The 18,433-nt window shown below is 36.8% G+C and overlaps 1 long non-coding RNA gene across 1 annotated transcript; it reads left to right on the top strand.

Moving 5' to 3' along the window:
• The first annotated feature begins 258 nt into the window (after positions 1-258).
• On the top strand, positions 259-10,541 carry LOC146599794 (uncharacterized). Its single transcript, XR_014894926.1, has 3 exons — positions 259-347; positions 6,212-6,284; positions 8,528-10,541. It is a non-coding gene; the product is annotated as an uncharacterized LOC146599794 (long non-coding RNA).
• The last annotated feature ends 7,892 nt before the right edge of the window (positions 10,542-18,433 follow it).

Raw genomic sequence — 18,433 nt, 5'->3', positions numbered from 1 at the left:
GGGGGGGGGGGGGCGGGGGGGGGGGGGGGGGGGGGGGGGGGGGGGGGGGGGGGGGGGGGGGGGGGGGGGGGGGGGGGGGGGGGGGGGGCGGGCGCCGCGGCGGGAAGGGCTCGGAGCGCCGCGCGGGAGCGCTCTGGCGACGCGGGCGCGGCCCGCGGGCGCGAGGGAGGGGAAGCCCTCGGGGAAGGGAGCCCCGGCGGTCCCTGGCGCCGCCGGCGCGCCGCCTTTGTGAGGGCTCCCTGGCAGCCCTGGGACAAGGAGCAGTGGGCCGGAGGGTAGGCTGGCTCTTAAAAAAAAAAAAAAAAAGCGCGAGGCACCTGAGTCGGGCTTCCCGGAACGTCTCACGCGTAAGTAAATTTCAAAACTTCTTTGAAAGTTGATTGGGAGGAAAAGGGCTTTCTGTGCTCTGCTTACTTCCTGTCCGTTATAAGGCCCAGCCTACCACAGACTTCTTTGTTGTTTAAACTTACCTTCGCCGGCGGAGGGGGGAGGTGTTTAGTTTCTTGTCTGTTCCCAGCTTACCCAGGAACTTAGTGGTTCTATTTCCCTTTTCCAGCCCAGTTAATTCACCTCTGCCTATTGTTAGGCACAGCCAGGAAGCTCTAGGGTGTTCTCAGTGAAATTTCTGCAAATCATTAGATCTTGTTTCTGCTGTGCTGCTTACAAGGAGGCCGCTCTCTTGCAGGTGTGTTGTGGCATTTTACTGAAAATGGATCAACAGCAATCTTCAGTATTACTGTAATTCACACTTCTCCAATGTCTAGTTGAAGTCCTGATGACTTGGCAGACTTCTCTGTTCTTTGGATTACCTCCTCTCAGAGAGGAGCCTAGTTTATGACTGCTAGGCACTGTAAAGCATCAGTGAAATTACTAACTGCCTTTGGGAACGAGGTTAAAGAAGTCAAAGGCCAAACTATGCAAGAGCTGTTTAGTCACAGCCATGCTTCTTGCTGGTTCTGCTCTCTTCTTAATTGCTACCATGAAACATACTCATGAAATAGAAGGATGTGTCTGTTTCTATAGGTGTTATATCTACAATTTATGTGTCAATGATGTTTTCCAAATGGCTCCACAAATGTTTTCCGCATATGTCTCTGCACATTGCTGTAGACACCATCAGCACCAGAAGTGCACAAAGCTCGTGCTGCCTTCTACCTTGCTGGTTGGAGCTCTGGTCAAGACAAAGTCTTGAATAATGTAAAAGCCAAGACTCAAGTTATCTATGTCCTCAATTCTCTTAAGAGCAAAATCTCATCATGTAGCTCCGCTTTCTGGTGTGAATGCAGATAGCACACACACAAAAAAGTTTACTAAAATAGCCAGTTGGTTAGAATATTAATACAAGAGATGCAGTTGTGTTGCAAGTGTTATTTTACTTGAATTCAGAGTCCAGGCAAACACAAAGTTATTGATGGAGATGGGCCATAGTGTGTTGGTAGTGAAAATGCATAGAAAGTTAACATCTAACTTTATCTGTATTCACATCTTCTTACATAGGTAGTTTCTCAGCAGCACGTCCTTAGGTGCCAAACTCAGGGCTAAGGATAGCACCAACTGGTAACGTGCCAGGAGTTAGGTATTTCAGCACAGCTTATTTCTGAGGATTGGGACCATGAGGCCCTAAGTTTCCACTTTGTAGTACCTTCATTTATGTGTAAATCAGCAGAAAGGACACTAGACAAAGTTTTTCCCCAGTACAAGAGAGAGAATTCCTAAATCACAAAGCAGAGCTGTTCAGTACAGTTCAGAGAATCATTCTGAGTCTCAGTATTTCGGCATTAGTAGTGTCTCAGTGTTGGTAGTAACTGAGAATTTCAATTTAACGTTCATTCACTTGACATTACAGCACCCAAATTACATTCCTATACTCTGCTTTCCCTCCATATTTGAACTATTCGAATGATTTGGGAGATGTTGTAAAGGCCTGTGTTAAACTTCTCAGAATGTATCCAAAGTTCAGCTTCTTTAATAATAGCAAGGAGAAGCTTGAAAACGTGTACCGAAACTAACATTGCTTGCCAAAGCTTGCAAATAGTTAAATCATGTTTGAGAGAGACGCATGAGCAGATTCTCACCTGTACCAAAAGACAGAGGGGCTTTCAAACAAGTGGAAGGCTGGCCTCCATCTCTCTCAGATAAGCCCTGGAAGTTGAACTCAGAAGGAATGTGTCCTTAAATTCTTAAGAAGAAAGAAAGAAACTGTATTCTGTTATCCTTGTATTTGTCAAGTTTTAGCTAGCTTATTAGATTTTAGTTTGGTTTAAATATCAAAGTCATCTGAGAATCTTCAGAACCACTTTGTTATCTTTGGTCTGAAAGCTATGGACTGATAAAATTCTTACACTGAACAGATTTCTTTGGATCCCCCCCACCCCTTAACAATATTTTCACTTCCATTCAGCTTCTGTTCAGGGTGGGGGAGGAGGGTGAATATTTCTATATGCTGTGTCAAATTTTCATGAGTCATGCTGCAAGGCTTTACCAATCTGTTCAGAGACCGAACATGGTTAGTGTGTATGGTTCACAGACTGGTTTGTCAGAGAGGATTCTGTATTCCAGAAAAGTATTTGGCATGCTTGTCATTATCTGCAGCTTGAAAATGAGATGCAATGTTAATGCTGCACTTCTTTAAAAGTAGGGTTAGAAACAGCAGAGGTGAGTTTCAGAATTCTTATAAATTTGCATCACCTGATGTCTTGTTGAGCTGAAAAGCAACTCTTAAGATCACTGTGAAGAACTTAACACAGACCAAACAATGAGTATCAGCATGAATGCTGGGACTGAAGTTGTCCTTTCCTTTGATGACAAAACTAGTTGTGGTTTATCAAGCATCCAGGTTCATTAGCAAAGGGGACTATCTTGAGCTCATAGGTAGAAACTCATACTCTGGAAAATAATTTCGTGTTGCTTGCATGAGGGGAGGGTGACCTGTCCTGGAGCTGCTACTTTTTTTTTTTTTTTTCCCTCCTCCTCCTTACTCTTTCGTACGTATAAGACTTGCCATTAAAATTGTTTTTCATGGTCATCAACTCTAGCACTCAAATGCTTAGCTGGTGTTTTGTGAGGACATTTTCAGAGATGGTGGTGATGTTACCAGTGGTTTTTATGAGCCAGAGTGTGGTAGTCTATTGAGAATGTTCATTGCAGAAGTTCATTTTAAATTTCTTAGTAGAAGATCTGATCAGAGGCCTGTTTGCTCTCAATAAACACTGTCTAGTGCCAGACTTCTGTTTCTAGCAAAGCATGAAGCTCCCTGCTGTAAGTCTCCTGAAGGCATGAGGCCCAATCTCTTTTTTCGTATGACGTGATCAAGGACAATACAGAGTAGCAGTTGTGATGGGTGAAGACTAGAACCTTGCAAATTCAGAAGATAAATTCTGCAGAGATTTATTCCTTCAAAAAAAAGAAAAAGGATTTAATGTAAAAGATTTTGAATTGCTCATATAGAGAATAAGGAGAACCAAATAGACTCATGAATATTAAAGGATTCTGATGTATGCATCTTAAAAGGCAGCTCTGGATTTTAACTCAAAAGGGTTACCTGACCGGAATGCACTGTAGTTAAATTTAGCCATACCTTATCGTCAGACGGTTCAGGGCATGGAGTTGCCCACATGCCTTCTTTATACTTGCCTTTGAACCTCTAAAATGAAGAGAACCTCTTCTTGAACTCTGTGAATGGTATATATATCATCACACTGAAAAGAATGTTTTTCTAATGGCAGGTACTTTAGTAGGTGGAGCTGAGCTGGTGGACGAATCACTCTGTTTTCTGTTGTCATAGTCTTAGGGTTGTTCTTGGATAAGTCAGCTACCACTCAGGCATTTTCTCAGACTTACTCTTTGCTGGACAAATCTGACCTGTGTATGTCCATAAAGCTCTTGCCTCCCAGAAGGGCAGAGGTTCTCTGCAGCACCTTCTATAGTCATATCAAGTGTACTGAAAAGCCACACTTCTTCCATGGAGATTTTCTGAGTCACAGAATGTTTCTGTCAGCAACTTTTCTCCTGCTCTCTGACCTCATCATCAGGGTACCTTCTCTGGTGACTTCAGATTCATGCTTTCTTCTAAGACTAGTGACTAACAGAGTGTCATACTGATGATTAACATATTTGATGCAACTTGCAAGTCAGGTACCAGGTTTGAATGGGCAATATTTCAGTTTCTACTAGATACAGCTGAAACTTTACACTCCTATAGCTGATGGTAGTCACTTACAGCAAGATTCGTGCTTTCAGCCCCTGGAAGAAACTATGGTTCTTCAAGTCATTTTAGGCATATTAGTTCAAACAGATGTTTTGTTCCTGCTTTTTGAAGTTCTTCACAGCTGTAGGCTCTTAGCTGCTAGGGAAGTGCAAACAACAGCTGCCTTACTCCTTTTACTGTTGTAGGAATGTGAAGTAGCACAGGATGCCCCTGTCTCTACTGACATAGCTATTAAAAATATATTGCATATGCAGGTATGGAGTCCCCACTATGTTTGTAACAGCTCAAAAGACCTCTAGTATGTCAGTACCTTTCACTGTCACCCATGAGAAATGTGGGACAAGAAGATAACAATCCTATAATCTTGGATTTATAGTACAAAGTATACATATGGGGGAGAGGGGACCCTAAACTCCTAAAATCCATAAGATGCCATTTTGTGCCTTAGGAAGCTGAAAGTAAAATATGTATTCAACATTTACAATATTGCCACCTTGCCAGATTTTAATCAAACTGCCTGAAATATGTGACTACTGGGCATATGAGAGAAAACAGCATAAAGTAATACAACTTGATCATAGGTCAGTGGGGGGGGAAAAGATCACTTTATTTACTCTTCTATATTCATTAGTAGTTGTTTTGGCATCCTCTTCCTTAACTGCTGTTTAATTTATTCCAAGATAAGTAAGACAGACTAAACCAGTAGGAGTAACCAGTCAAGCTTCTGCTTAAATGGGAACAAAAGAACCTGCAGCACTTCCTTTTTGTAATTCAGCAGTGGCTGCTACTTTGTCCAGGAGTTAATGATGAAATGATCTACAACTTTGTCTATTTCCTGTAGTACCTTCTTAAAGGTCTGATGAGAGTGATGTGTGATGATCCATGGTATATTTTGACATTTGATAGCAGCTGATGCTTCAGAAACTTGAGGAAACTGATCTAAAACCAGTTCTGCTTTTTTCCTCCAAAACACACGAAGTCAAATACTTATTTATAAGAAGGAATACATGTGTAGAAGTAATAACTGAAACTAGAAAATGTTTGTTTGAAAATTAAGTTGTTCATCAATGTAGTAATAAAAACTATTGGAAAGACTTTTGGAAATATTTTACTACCTTTGGGTAGTTAGTCTTTATTAGGTTCTCACTAAGCATTTTACGGGACTAAAAGTGAGCTAATCTGGGGAATGCATTATTATCCTAAAAGTATTGTTTCTTTATGGAGATGTTTAAAGACTAGTAATTACTAAATGTTTTGATTCTAAACCTCACTTAGTATTGCTGTCTTACTGCTTGAATCACAGTCATTTTTGTCTTTTGTCCGCTCTTCTGTTTGGTTGGCCTGTTTTTAAAACCTGGGCAGTATCTGAAAGGCTTAATAATTGAATTCTTCTGAAGTTTAGGTGGTAATTAATATTCCTGAGACGTGTGTAGTTATCACTTAAGCTGTAATTCCATCACTGTGCTATGTTTGTAGAAATTACACAAGTCTCCCTTGAGCAACAGAAACTTCAAAGTAATTGTTCCCTGTTTAAAAAGAATAAACAATATGCTAACAGTTCCATGTAACCATGAGAAAACAAGAATTCATATATATATATATATATATATATATATATAAATCATGTTCATATTCATATATAGTTAAGTAGGTTATATATATATTCATATATATATATAAATATATATATAACCTACTTAACTATATTTTGAGCTGTTTCATAAAATTCAGAAATCAATTTTGTTAGGTGTTTTTTTTTTTTCTGTGTAAGAGGGACTTTTTTTTGGCATGCTAGCATAAAAAGACTTAGCTATTTGCTTTAGTAATACTAGTAGAAATGTGCTTGTTAGGACAGCTACCACTGTATAATACTTTTTGCACTCTAAAGATTTCTTAAGTTTATAATACTTGATAACTTCTGCAAAGAGTTGGAGAAATATGAAAAACTAAATTTTTCCTCTAAGTGATTCCTTTGTGGTGCTGGTATCAATTGTTTTTTTCCAGGCATTTTTGGCCAGGTCATTAATACGTGTTCCAAACGTGAACAAACTTTCATTTATGCAAATGATTTCAGAAGGTAAGCGTCTGTACTTCATCTAGGGGCTAGATCTGGATGTGGTGTACCATATTCCAAAAAAGTCACCTTTTTGACAGATGATGATCAGCAAGTAACTCTGGTCTTCAAAAATAGTGTAAAGAAAGTGGGATGCTTGCCTTCTGTTACCGATGTTTGGAAAGTTACATAAAATTTCGTAGTCTTGAAGTACCATGTTTATATTAGTATTACTGTTTCCATCTTCAGATTGACAATTGCAGGTGTCTCCTCTTTAATTTTATAGAACTCAGCAAATGTTTTGAAGGAAGAAGCTTGCATTGATGGAAAAAAGCTTGTTTCGGTGACTAGATATTTATGTATTAATATAAGATACTGGGCTTAAGCTTTGTAGCTTTTTGCTGTTTTTTCAGCTTGTAAGTAAAAACAAGTAAATAATATTTTAAAAATCAACTCTGAAGCAGTTAAGCATCTCTGAACACTTGAAAGGAGCTGTTCATGATACTCAGCAAATTGGATGACTGGATATTGGGTTTATTTTTGTAAATACTGCATTCTGTTCCAGGATTATCCAAGATATATAATAATATATCTCGATATATAATATCAATCTGATATTTTTGTTTTCCTTCTAAAGCAGAAAATGTCAGATGCTCTTACTGAGATTGAATTTAGTGCTTTAATTGGCAAATCTTTCTTGAAAGTATCTAGGAACACATTGTTTTCTAAAGCCTGAACTATTGTTTCTGTTGGGTTTTGTTAACATGGACATCTTAAAGCAGTAGAATCTTCAGTAACCAAATTTAAAAGCTATTTTGGTTGGTTTTATTGTCTGAATGTTTCCTATCCATTTCTAACTATATTGGCCTATGCAGCTACTTTTAAAAATCTTTAATTTTGACAAGTAACATTACATATTAAATCATGTAATCATGTACAGACAAAGGTTATAAAGTTACAGATAGAAGCAAGAGCCCTGTAACATACTGGGTACATCTTGGGGGAGTTAAGGCTCAAGAAGCTCTGTCGTAGACAAATTCAACATAGACAACGACTAATCCTCCACCCTTGTCTAAACCCAATTCAGGATTCCCTTAGAGCAAGCAGGAAGTCGGAGAGTATTTCAAATAGAACAAAACATGTTTAAATTTGAAGGCTTGCTGCAGGCCTTGTAACTTTTTTTTTTAATTAAAAGCAGTTTAAAATCTCCTCTTATATCTCTGAAATATATCAAAATGGGAAGGTATTCCATCAATCTGATGCATAAGACTTAAACTAAATAACGAACAGCATCATTCCTGAATGACCTGAAAGGTAAGTGGTGGGAAGAAAATTACCATTGTGCTCCAGTATGAGGATAGTTTCTTTTGGGGAAGGGAGGCGGTGAAGAACTGTTTCCCAAGGAATGGGCAATATTTCCAAAGACTTGTTAAATTTCAATGTTTAAATCAGTACTTTTTCTACCAATTGTAAATACACAAATTTTTACTGAAAGCTGTGGATTTAAATCTTTGTACAATACAATTAAAATTTGGTCACTGGATTCTTAGCATATTGAAATAGGAAGAAAGTCCCTCTTTGTCCCATCATTAAAAAAAAAAAAAAAAAAGGAAAAAACATTTCTGCAGGTCCTATTAAATTTGTGCGTGTGTGTAAGCATCTAAGTTTAGGACTTTACTAGCCTCGTGGTCTCAATAGGTAAGCGTCTACATACAAAAGCATATACTTGACACTATTGTCAATAAAAGAGAACCTTTGAATGTACATGGAAACTGAGCTATCCTTCTCATGGGTAGTCTATAGAAAGCTGACAGGGACAGTTAATCTGGAGAAGCTTGTATTAATGCTGCTCATGTTGTACTTGTTTCCTGTAGGAAAAGGAGGACAAATATTTCTTTATAAAATAGAAATATCATTGTCACCAATCATGTCACTTTTTTAATAAAAGATTAATAATGAGATTGTCTGTGCTTTTAGTACATATCTCTTCAGTACAGACACAGCCGCCATCATTGAATAATCCCATTTTTAGAACTAATGAAGAGTAATTCATTATTTTAGATTCCTTCGAATGAATAATCTTACCACACTAAGGATTTGATCCTGCAAGTTATAGAATACCATCTAAAGAGATTTTTTGTTGTTGTTCAGCACTGGCAGGATCAAGTCCCATTTTTAATGGATCATTCAGATAAGCTTGCAAAATTTGAATTACTATAAAAACTTCTTTATTTAGGAAATCGAGCCCAGATTGGGTTTTCTTACAGATTCAGTGTTGCTGAGTGATTTCTGTTACATCAGCCCATGATGAAAGTAGCCATCCTGCGCTCTTTATGGTTCTATCCCCACAAAGCATAGTTGCATGCAACACGCATCATTAATGAAGAACTCTTATGTGCCTCCTGTTAAGTGTCTTTTATGAACAAACTTGTGATTTTCAAATGTGTTTCTCTTCAGGGTTATTAATTTTGCAATGTAAATGCTAACTGTCAGTGATGTGGAGGGGACAAAACAAGCGAAATAGTAGCATTTTTTATCTCCCTTTTGGAGTTTTTTGCCTCAGAATACAGCCATGCACACAGTTGGTTTGTCAGTATACAGGAAATGGAAATCATGGAAGCAGCTAGAGAACTGGGAACAAGCAGGAGAGGAGGGGAGGGAACCAACTGCATGCAGTGGATTTGACCACTGGTTGAATAGAGTCCTTTTCTGTGGCTGATTGTCACTCATTGCCTAATCATCTTGATTAGTCACTCATTCCCCCTCTCTTTTTACTTTTTCTCATTGCTGCCAGTTTTTCACTACTCTGTAAACTGTGCATGTTCTCTTAAAAATCTAAGTATCTTGGCTAAAAGCAGAAATTACCAGATATTATCAACAGCTTTTGTTACAATATTAGTCAAGTCAATGACTATGACAGCACTTTGTCAAAAGTTTTACAGCTGTATAGCCAACAAGATGATATCTTAGAAGATACAGTCACATGACATTTATTCTTTAAGAGCAACCTAGTCTTCAGAAGTTTCCTTCTCAATAGTTACTGACCCTGTGCTGTAGTTTGCCCTCACCATCCTTCAGTGATAACTTACTCTAATTGCATATGGTGCCATGCTGGAAACTGAGGCTAAGTCGTTGAAGGAACCTGAGTTTTTCTTAGGAAAAAAAATCCAGAAGTATGTGAAAGCCACTTTCAGATAACTTTTACAATAGTTATTCACATATAATAGATTGTTCTGCAGCACATTGTGAAGTACTTTGGATGAATATAATTTGAATATGAAATTAAATGCCATAACAGACACAGGGATTGTATTATTGGGTAGCATATTGAATTCCATCAAAGGTTTTCCTGTTAATAAACCTTACATTGTTGCTGACTGCTGCCATAGAAGACACAGGGATTCTTTTGTAAGGAAGTCCAATCTTTTCCTAAGTGATGCCTCAGGATTCAGGTTCACTGATGCATAGAACAGTAAGATGATCACATCTTATGAGGTTAACAGGTTGACTGGAGATTCTTATCACAGGAATAAAGGTTAACTTAAAAATTACATATGCCTGGAACCTCTAAAAGCATAGGAGCCTTTGAAATGACCTTCTGCTAACTCCTTGCTACCTTTAAGTAATTGTTAATTTGGTTGCCAGTTAGATTGCACTTTTAAATCAGGTAAGTTGGACAAATTGCTATTACTCTTTATCATGAGCTCTGTTTTTGCACTGTTCCTGTACTGATGGAGCAGCTGTTGGTACAAATCAAAACCTGAGTCATGTACAAGCAGGAAGCACTCTTCTTTCTAGATCACATTTTGAATGCTGTTGTCTGTGTATACAGCTCTTTTCCAATGGAGCACAGTCAAAATGGAATACAGCTCGGCAAAGTTAGGAAGGCTAAACAGGAAACAGCATCTATCAAATGATGCAGTTGTACGTTATATAGGAAAACAACCCACACTAGCCTTCTGTTCCAAAGAAGACACTATTACTAGGATCTTCTAATTAAATTACTGTACGTACACCTCTTTTTTCTATGTACTATCTTTTACAAATCATGTCATTATTTACAGAAACTTTCAGGAAAGGACTTGGGTCTCCTAATAATAATTATTAAATTCAGAAATGTAAAGATTATCTTACTAAATAAATCACTTCCTGTTGAGCCCAGCTTTGAAGTGTTTTCATGGTGCTTAGTCAAAGCTGTAAGAATCACACTAAGGTGTCAAATAGGCAAGGTGTGTAAACTAACATTATGTATACAATAAATACCACAAGGTTAAAAATTAAAGTCGTAAGTGTCTGCTTTCTTTGCGGCCTTAATAAGTGGGCTGTGATTCTGCTCTGCGTTAGCGTTCACAGAATGGTTGAAGTTGGAAGGGACCTCTAGTCCAACCCCCCTGCTCAAGCAGGGTCACCTAGAGAATGTTGGACTGGATCTTGTCCACGTGAGTTTTGAGTATCTCCAGAGAAGGAGACTCTGCAGCCTCTCTGGGCAGCCTGTTCCAGTGCTCTGTCACCCTCACAGTAAAGAAGTTTTTCCTCGTGTTCAGGTGGAACTGCCTGTTTTTCAGATTCTGCCTGTTGCCTCTTGTCCTGTTCCTGGGCACCACTGAAAATAGCTTGGCTCCAGAAATAGTTTTTCACTATGAACATATAATTGTTCATATTAGCAGCTTAACTGTTGTATGTGAAATTAGAATCATGCCTATGGGTATTTAAAATGGAAGAATAGTACCAGCTAATGACTTCTACAGAGCTAGTAAAATTACATGGGGGAGAGTATTTGAGATTTTGCAGATTGGCCAAATTTATGTTGATGAAAAATATATATGATTTAGCTCAGTGAGACTTAATGAAACCAAACAGATACTGTGGAACAAAAGTACACAGAGATACTTTTTACAATGTGTGGAGATCAGTTATTTTTTTGGGAGGGAAGCAAAGTTCTGCTTATTGACTTTTCTAATTATTTTTTCCACAACATTGTTACCTATTCTGATGTAAACAGTTGTATCCATGATATTGCAGATAATTTTCTTTAGTAGATTAAATTTATAAAACTTACTGCTTCTTCACAAACACACACATTTGTTTCTTTATCAGGAATCTAGAGACATATTTTTTTGATTGCAGAAAGAACTGAATAGTTTTGGAATATAGAGGGAAAATGAAGCAGTTTGTTCCAAGTATTTTCCAGAAACATACTCCCATTGCTTTTCTGCGTGATTTCAACTTTGTAATGATTTCTGCTCAGAGATACACACACCTACTCCAGAGAATACACAATTCATCATGTTGTCATTTAGGACTTAGCAAGACAACTCTTGCCTGCGTTTATCAGCTTCTGATTTGCCATGTGGTCTGTGCCCTATATGATATGTCTTTCATTTCAGTTACTCCAAAAAGTACAACTGCCTTTCACCTTTATCCTGCATATATATAGATATATAGGATTACTACATCTTCTAATTTCACTGAAGAAATTGTATAATGATATAAATAACTTTCTACTGTGAATGAGGTTTAGCATTTTGGATCTTGATACTAATTGCAAAGAACTGAGAGATTCAAACCGAAAAGAAACTCAACATTTTGGATTTTTTAGTGAAGACATGGAATCTGAAACCTTAGAATATACTCACAGTTAGAGAATTCATAGTAAGGTACTCCAGACTTAAAAAGTTTTAGAAAGAGAGGTGTAGATTCAAGTACATTTATACTCTAAGACTTTACAACTTTGGGGAAATCTGGTGGATGCATGAGTGCTGAAGTAGAATGAGATAAATCTCATCTTGAAAGTCAAACAGTTCATTAAGATTGCTGCAAGTTCTGCTAGACACAAACACACAAAAACAGTATACTGAATGAACAAAAAGGTAAGCCTAATAATGTTATCCATAGAACATCTGAAAGTAAATAGAACAGAACAACCTGTTTTAACCAAGCAGTTCACAAAGCAGTCCTCTGATATGTCAAAGTTAATTAGGATAGAGTCCAACAATTACAAAAGATACTTACTTGTAAAGAGATATTCAGCAATGTTTTGTCTTATCTCTTAAGCAGATCATTAAAGGCTTCCTGTTCCATATTTCTTCATGACTTATTTTCAGAAAAATCTGTGACCCTCTACCCAGGAGGAAAATTAGACCTATCAGAACAATTTATTTGGCCTAGTCTCAGCCACCCTGTTTTCTGACATACAGCCAGGGAATAGGCTGAAGGAATAGTTCTTGCAATGGTCTGTTTTGATTGTTGTCTTTCCTGGTTTTCCTCATCTTGCTGCACAACAGAGGTTCAAAAATTGCAGTCACATTGGATTTATTCACACATGCAGATAACTGTGAAGTACGTTTTTCAGAAAACCCACCACAGCATGAAGTTCAGCTATGAGTTTGCCATAGCAACAAGTTTGGGTACCACTGGTGTAGCATATTCTCAAATTCCTGAGAATATATAGGAAATAATTGTAACAGTTAATGTAGAAAGGAAGTCCTGGCAGCATATGAGGAATTCCTGAAAGTCTTTTTTTGTCAACACCATCTTTAGGTTTTAAGGAAACTTAAATATTTCGTTGTTTATTTTGCACGTACAGATATGAGTATTCTAAAAGACTTCAACTGAACCTATTCTCATATTCACAATTGGCACTTTTCTTATGTCCTCTCTCACCTTTTTTCCACAGTCTTCTGATGGAAATCACTGCATAGTTCTGGTTCTTCTCTCTGCCTTTGGCTTTCTAACCCATATCTATCTTTCTTTTAGGGGGAAATATGTGTTTTCCTCAGGGCTTCCTTTTTGTCATACTAAAATAAATCAAAGCATGTCCCTCCCTTTTCCTGAGCAGACAGAGAAATCGTATAATCTTTTCAGGAGAGAAATCATGGCAATGAGGCATCATTGCCACTTGACCTGTCTACAGTCCACTGTTCTTGGCTCCTGTCCATGAGGAGTCTTACTTTATAATGAAAAGGGTTTGAGTCAAGAAAGGAGTGGAGAACATACATAAATTTTCTTGTGTTCCCCCTCTCTCTCCCTCCCCTTCATTTCAAATTAATCTTCATTCAGGAAGCAACTGAATGTAATATTTGAAAATCAGGGTTTTTTTCTGAAATCAAGCAAACTTCATCCAAGCTCAGATCCTGACTGTCAGCTCTAACATTTGCAAGTACACACTAAAGAAAAATATTTTGACATCTAGGCTGTCAGATAATCTGTCAGTAACAGTTATATCATTCAGGGAGAGAAATGATAACTTTCAGAGTAATTTATTGGGAAAATAATGCACTTATGCAGTGAAATACTCTACTAGATGCTAGAAAAGTTACTTGGCATTTTTGCAGGGGAAGTATTTAGCTTTTGAACATGGCTCATTCTCTGGCAACAAAATCATCAGAAAGGAAAGATCGGTCCAGAAATCATCAGAGAAGAATATGTACCTGAAAATAATGGTATGTTTGAAATATATTTAGGAAGCATTAAGAATGTCCTTCTAAGGGATGTAATACGTAGCGAAAAGGAAAGGAATGGTCAAAGCACATAATGCTTTTTTTTATTCTTGATATAATTTTAGTAAAGCTAGAGAAGCTCTTTGCACTATTCTTCTGTGTCTGAAAGAACTGCACCATCTTTGGGCAGAGGTGTTTCCTGGCATGATGCAAAGCTCTGTAGAGCTTTCACAGCTGTTGGTTTTACATCTTCCAATTTTGCTTCACTGACATTTTTCATTTTTCTTTGTGTGTTAAAAAGTAGTCTCTTTCTGTGAAGAGATGTCTGAGTGTTATGTGTAATGACGGTAGTAATCATTTCCAAAGTGCTCGAAGGACTAAAGTCCAGGTTTTGTCAGCTTGCATATTGCTGTTAGACGGTATCAGTCTGAGGCCACTACGTATGTGCCTAATTTTAATCTGAAATAATTTGTGCCCCATATTGATTTACACATAAAAATTAAGCAATAATTTTGACTTGTTGTAAGGAAAAAAAAAGGTATTTTTTTCTTCCATTGTATCATAAAATTAGCTAGGGTAGCAAAATTACTAATTGTTATTGCCATTGCTGGCAATGATAACAATAGAAGCCATGATTTTGCAAGAACAAGCAAAGCCTGGTCACATAGGAACTGGCAACTTTTAAGATTATTCAGTATTTCAAGAAAGATACTGAGGACATTGGCAATCTCAACTATCACGTTCTTAACTCTGCCGCTGTCTCATATAGTCAGCTGAGTCTCAATGGAACATATCTTTATCTTGGTGGTTAATGCCAGTAGCACTGCTCCATTAATCTGCTTCTCCCAGAATCTTTTTTTCAGTGCTACCCCTGATGTATCAGATATTTTTCCTTTTCAGATATGCTGAGCCGTTAGCTTCAGTTGATCAAATTCACCCTGAGCTTCATGTGTTCTGAGACACCCACTGGAAATTACAAAATAAAATGTATAGGACATGATCTTAGATTGTTATAACTTACCACATCTATGTCAACCTTTTATTCTGTTGTCATTTTTAGTTAGAAAAACAACCTATCAGAAATCATTGTGAAATTTTGTTGCTTTATCATTTTCATTTATCTTCAGTGAAACTACGAAATGAAAAACTGTTACCATATTCATCTTTATTTATCATCCTTATTTGTTCTTCTGTATTTCTTCCTTTTTGTAAGGCAAAGCAGAAAAGGGGAAAGGAGAAGACTGAGGAAAGGAAAAGGTAGAAGAAAAGCAAAAACAGAAAATAAAAAGGATATTTTATTTGTGTTTATTTTATTCTGATATCTTCTTCATGGAAACTCCTAAATCAAAAAAGTTCCTGCTTAAGCCTGTGGAATAATAGTAATTTTTAAAACAGTAGTTGTCTTTGTTTTAATATAATTTCTAATGTAAATCAGCATGGTTTCACTGAAGTCAATTGAGGACAAATTACACAAACTTAAACAATTGTGTCTCGAGCTCATAATTAATATGTTTTAAAATACTTCATCTGAGTTGACAAGATGTGCATATGGTATCTGAGTTACCAGACTGATGAGCTGCAGTCTTTAGCTTTCCTCTCTTTTTCTCCTTACCATTGTATTTCACTCACAATCTTGCACCAGATTTAGATTATCAGCCTTTTTTGTCAATTAAATATCCAGCATATTAAAATATTCTATGTAAATTATAATAATAAAATAATTAGGTTTTGTAACTAAAAAAAAATTAATATTTCAATAGTCATATTTTAAAAGTAAGCAATTTGAACTTCTTCAAATTTGCTATGGATGTGGTCAAGATTTATTTGCACTAAACCCATTTCTATCTCAAATTTCATAAATCAAATTTTCCCACATACAAAGCACACATCACCCATTAGTATCTAAACACTGTAAGTTATCTTCTCCATATGGCAACTTGTAAAAAAAATATTTGGGGCCACACACTTGTGACATTAGATAACATGCAATGCAATGTGTAGAATTATTATATATCCAACAGTTATTTGGAAGTATCCTGTATCCTGTATCCATATATTGTAAATAAAATGATAAATCATGTTTGCATTGCTGTATCACAGTTCGCCTCATGGTTGCATCTGCATACTTCAAATTATACAAATTCAGGTGCTACTGTAGATTTTTTTCAAATAGGTATCCCAAAAGGTTAAATATTTTAGTAGAGCTCTATCTTTGCATCAGAGTGATATGTCAAAACCGACCTGGATATTTTTTGCATTTATCTTTATGCTCTTTGAAATTTTTTTTCCATATTAATTATCTCTAAATCAGAGACCATTCCAGTTGTACTGAAATCAGTGAAACATTTTCCATTCACTTCAGTGGGATCAGAAATCAGCTCTCACAGAACAGGGGAACAATGTTGCTGCCAGCTGAAGTTGATGATGTAAAACTGTGCTAGTGCCAGAAGCAGAAGTCATGTTCTTGCTTCTACTTTTGGCCACATTTCTGACTGCATCCTTGATGCTGACCTGGTGATCACATGGCTGTGCAGGAAGCAAGATCAGCTTGCTGATCCACCTGAAGAATATTTTGCAAGAAAGAAAAAAAATTACTCATCTTGTGATAGATAATTCCTAAGGTGAGTGATACCAGCTACTATTAACATGGTGTGGACTCCAAGCTGTGAATCAGCATCCACAAGATACTTAAATTCAGTATAAGAAGCCAGAGCATTTTTTTCAGCCAAAAATGCAGCACTGCTGAAGTATTTTATTTTATGAAAACAATACAAACAGACTAAGTCTTGTGGGTAAGATATAAAGGCAGATTATTACTTTTTTCAATTTAAATACAGCTGGAAGATGCTGAAGAAAATCATGTTTAAAGCACAAAAGACTGAGCAGGACATAGGGAGAATACCAGGATGAACTAAATATAGTTGTTAGCAGGCTGGATGGCTATTTAAAGCAACATTGCAGTGCAGAGGTTTTCAAGCAGGGTTGAGGATCATTAGCAGGCCTACCATTTGTACCTCATAAAGAACAGTGGATGAAAATAATTTAAAATCCACAAGCATTTTTATTATTATTTAGTCAATGATGTAGATTCTTCTAATGTTTTATCCAATTTTTGTTTGTTGTCAGCCTTGCTAATGTATTAAAAATTTATAGTATCCTCTTTAAAATTATTTCTTGTTCTTTGGTTACAACATCCAGTAGAATAGATAATTTCACATTTCTGTTCATGTGCCTTTTAATTTTTTATGCCATGTCCATTTTTCTAAAATCAACAAAACCAAATAAGGAAAACCAATTAATGAACTTTGCAAAAGGTAAGTAGCTTCCTAGTGTAATGACTAGGGACGAAAAAGTTTTGTTTTTCTCCCTAAGTAGTCCCATGATAACTCACAATAGTCACGCAAATATCTGAACTTTATCTCCTTAATTTGCTTTATTAGGTTTCAAAATCGGTTACTTTCAGCCAAACATAAACTAATAATGGTTCCAACTGCAATGGTTCCAAAGTTATCCTTTCTGCAACAGAAAGGATAACTCCTTTCTGTTATCTCAACTAAGTGATAAAAACCAGACATTGTAGGGTGAAGACCATACTCCAGATTCTAATGTTCCTGAAAAATTTTATTTCAAGAATTCTAATAACTTTTCTATTGTTTTCTTCCTTTTGTATTAATAGACACTTTGGTGTTTTCCTCTTTACAGTAAATGACAGGAATCCCAAACTATATTTCTCTCTCAGATCATTTTGTGATTGCAAAATTTGTTTGTTCCTTTCTTCAACCCAACTATCTCCATGGTGTCTTTCTATGGAATGTTCAAGGCTTATTTCTTTAATTGATAAATAGTTTTGCATACAACTTTGTATTCCCAGTTATCTATCCTTTGCATAGCTTGTTTTGTAATTATTTCAAAAGAAAAAGAAATTGAAAAACTCTCCGTAGACCTTGCCAGTTACATGATTTCTGAATAGGGAATCATGATTGTCAATGAAACAAACATGGCAGATAAAATATAACTGGGACTTCAGTGGGACATTTGACATAGTATCGTTCAGTGTTATATTGATTAAGTTAAAATTATCTGGAATGCAGACACTGCCCTAAAGAAAAGATCATGAGAAATGCCTTAGGTTGGAAGGACCGCTGGGGGACATGGAGCACAGTTCTATCTTATTTGGTATCTTGCTAAATCATTTAGAAGGAAGGAAGCTGATTACTATTATTTAACGTGAATACTAACATACAGAGGAATGTAATAATGCAAAATCTGCATTTAAGTCTACAAATGCAGGATTGTGAAAAACAACCAACCGTTCTCTTGGCCAAGTGCAACCAAGTGCTGCTAAAGCAATATGACAAAGAACACAGCTGTTCCAGGAGAAAGACAACCTTAAAAGACAGAAATGCAGAATAAAACCTAGCAATAGCAGTAGGTGGGTATATACAGGAAAAGACCAATGAAATTCTGAATAGCAGAGGTACTACTTAAGAGAGCAGTATGTATGGCCTTCTTTTCACAAGATCTTTGTGATCACATTTGATTTCAGTTCCACTTCACTATCAGAAAAATATTAAGGCGATAAAAGAATAGAAAACTTACAGGGAGATTAAAAGTTCTGATTTAAACAGCAAAATGTGGGGGAAAAAAGCGGATGAAACTGTTACTGATTATCAGAATTAATACTCTCTTGTGGAGTTAGTAAGTTCCCTAAGGTTTGGATTGCAAGGTTTGAAT

The sequence above is a fragment of the Rhea americana genome, unplaced genomic scaffold (genome assembly GCF_003343005.1).
Source record: "Rhea americana isolate MKP2758 unplaced genomic scaffold, rheAme1 scaffold_132, whole genome shotgun sequence".
In the NCBI taxonomy this organism is placed as follows: Eukaryota; Metazoa; Chordata; class Aves; order Rheiformes; family Rheidae; genus Rhea; species Rhea americana.
This window is presented reverse-complemented; position numbering and strand designations above follow the sequence as displayed.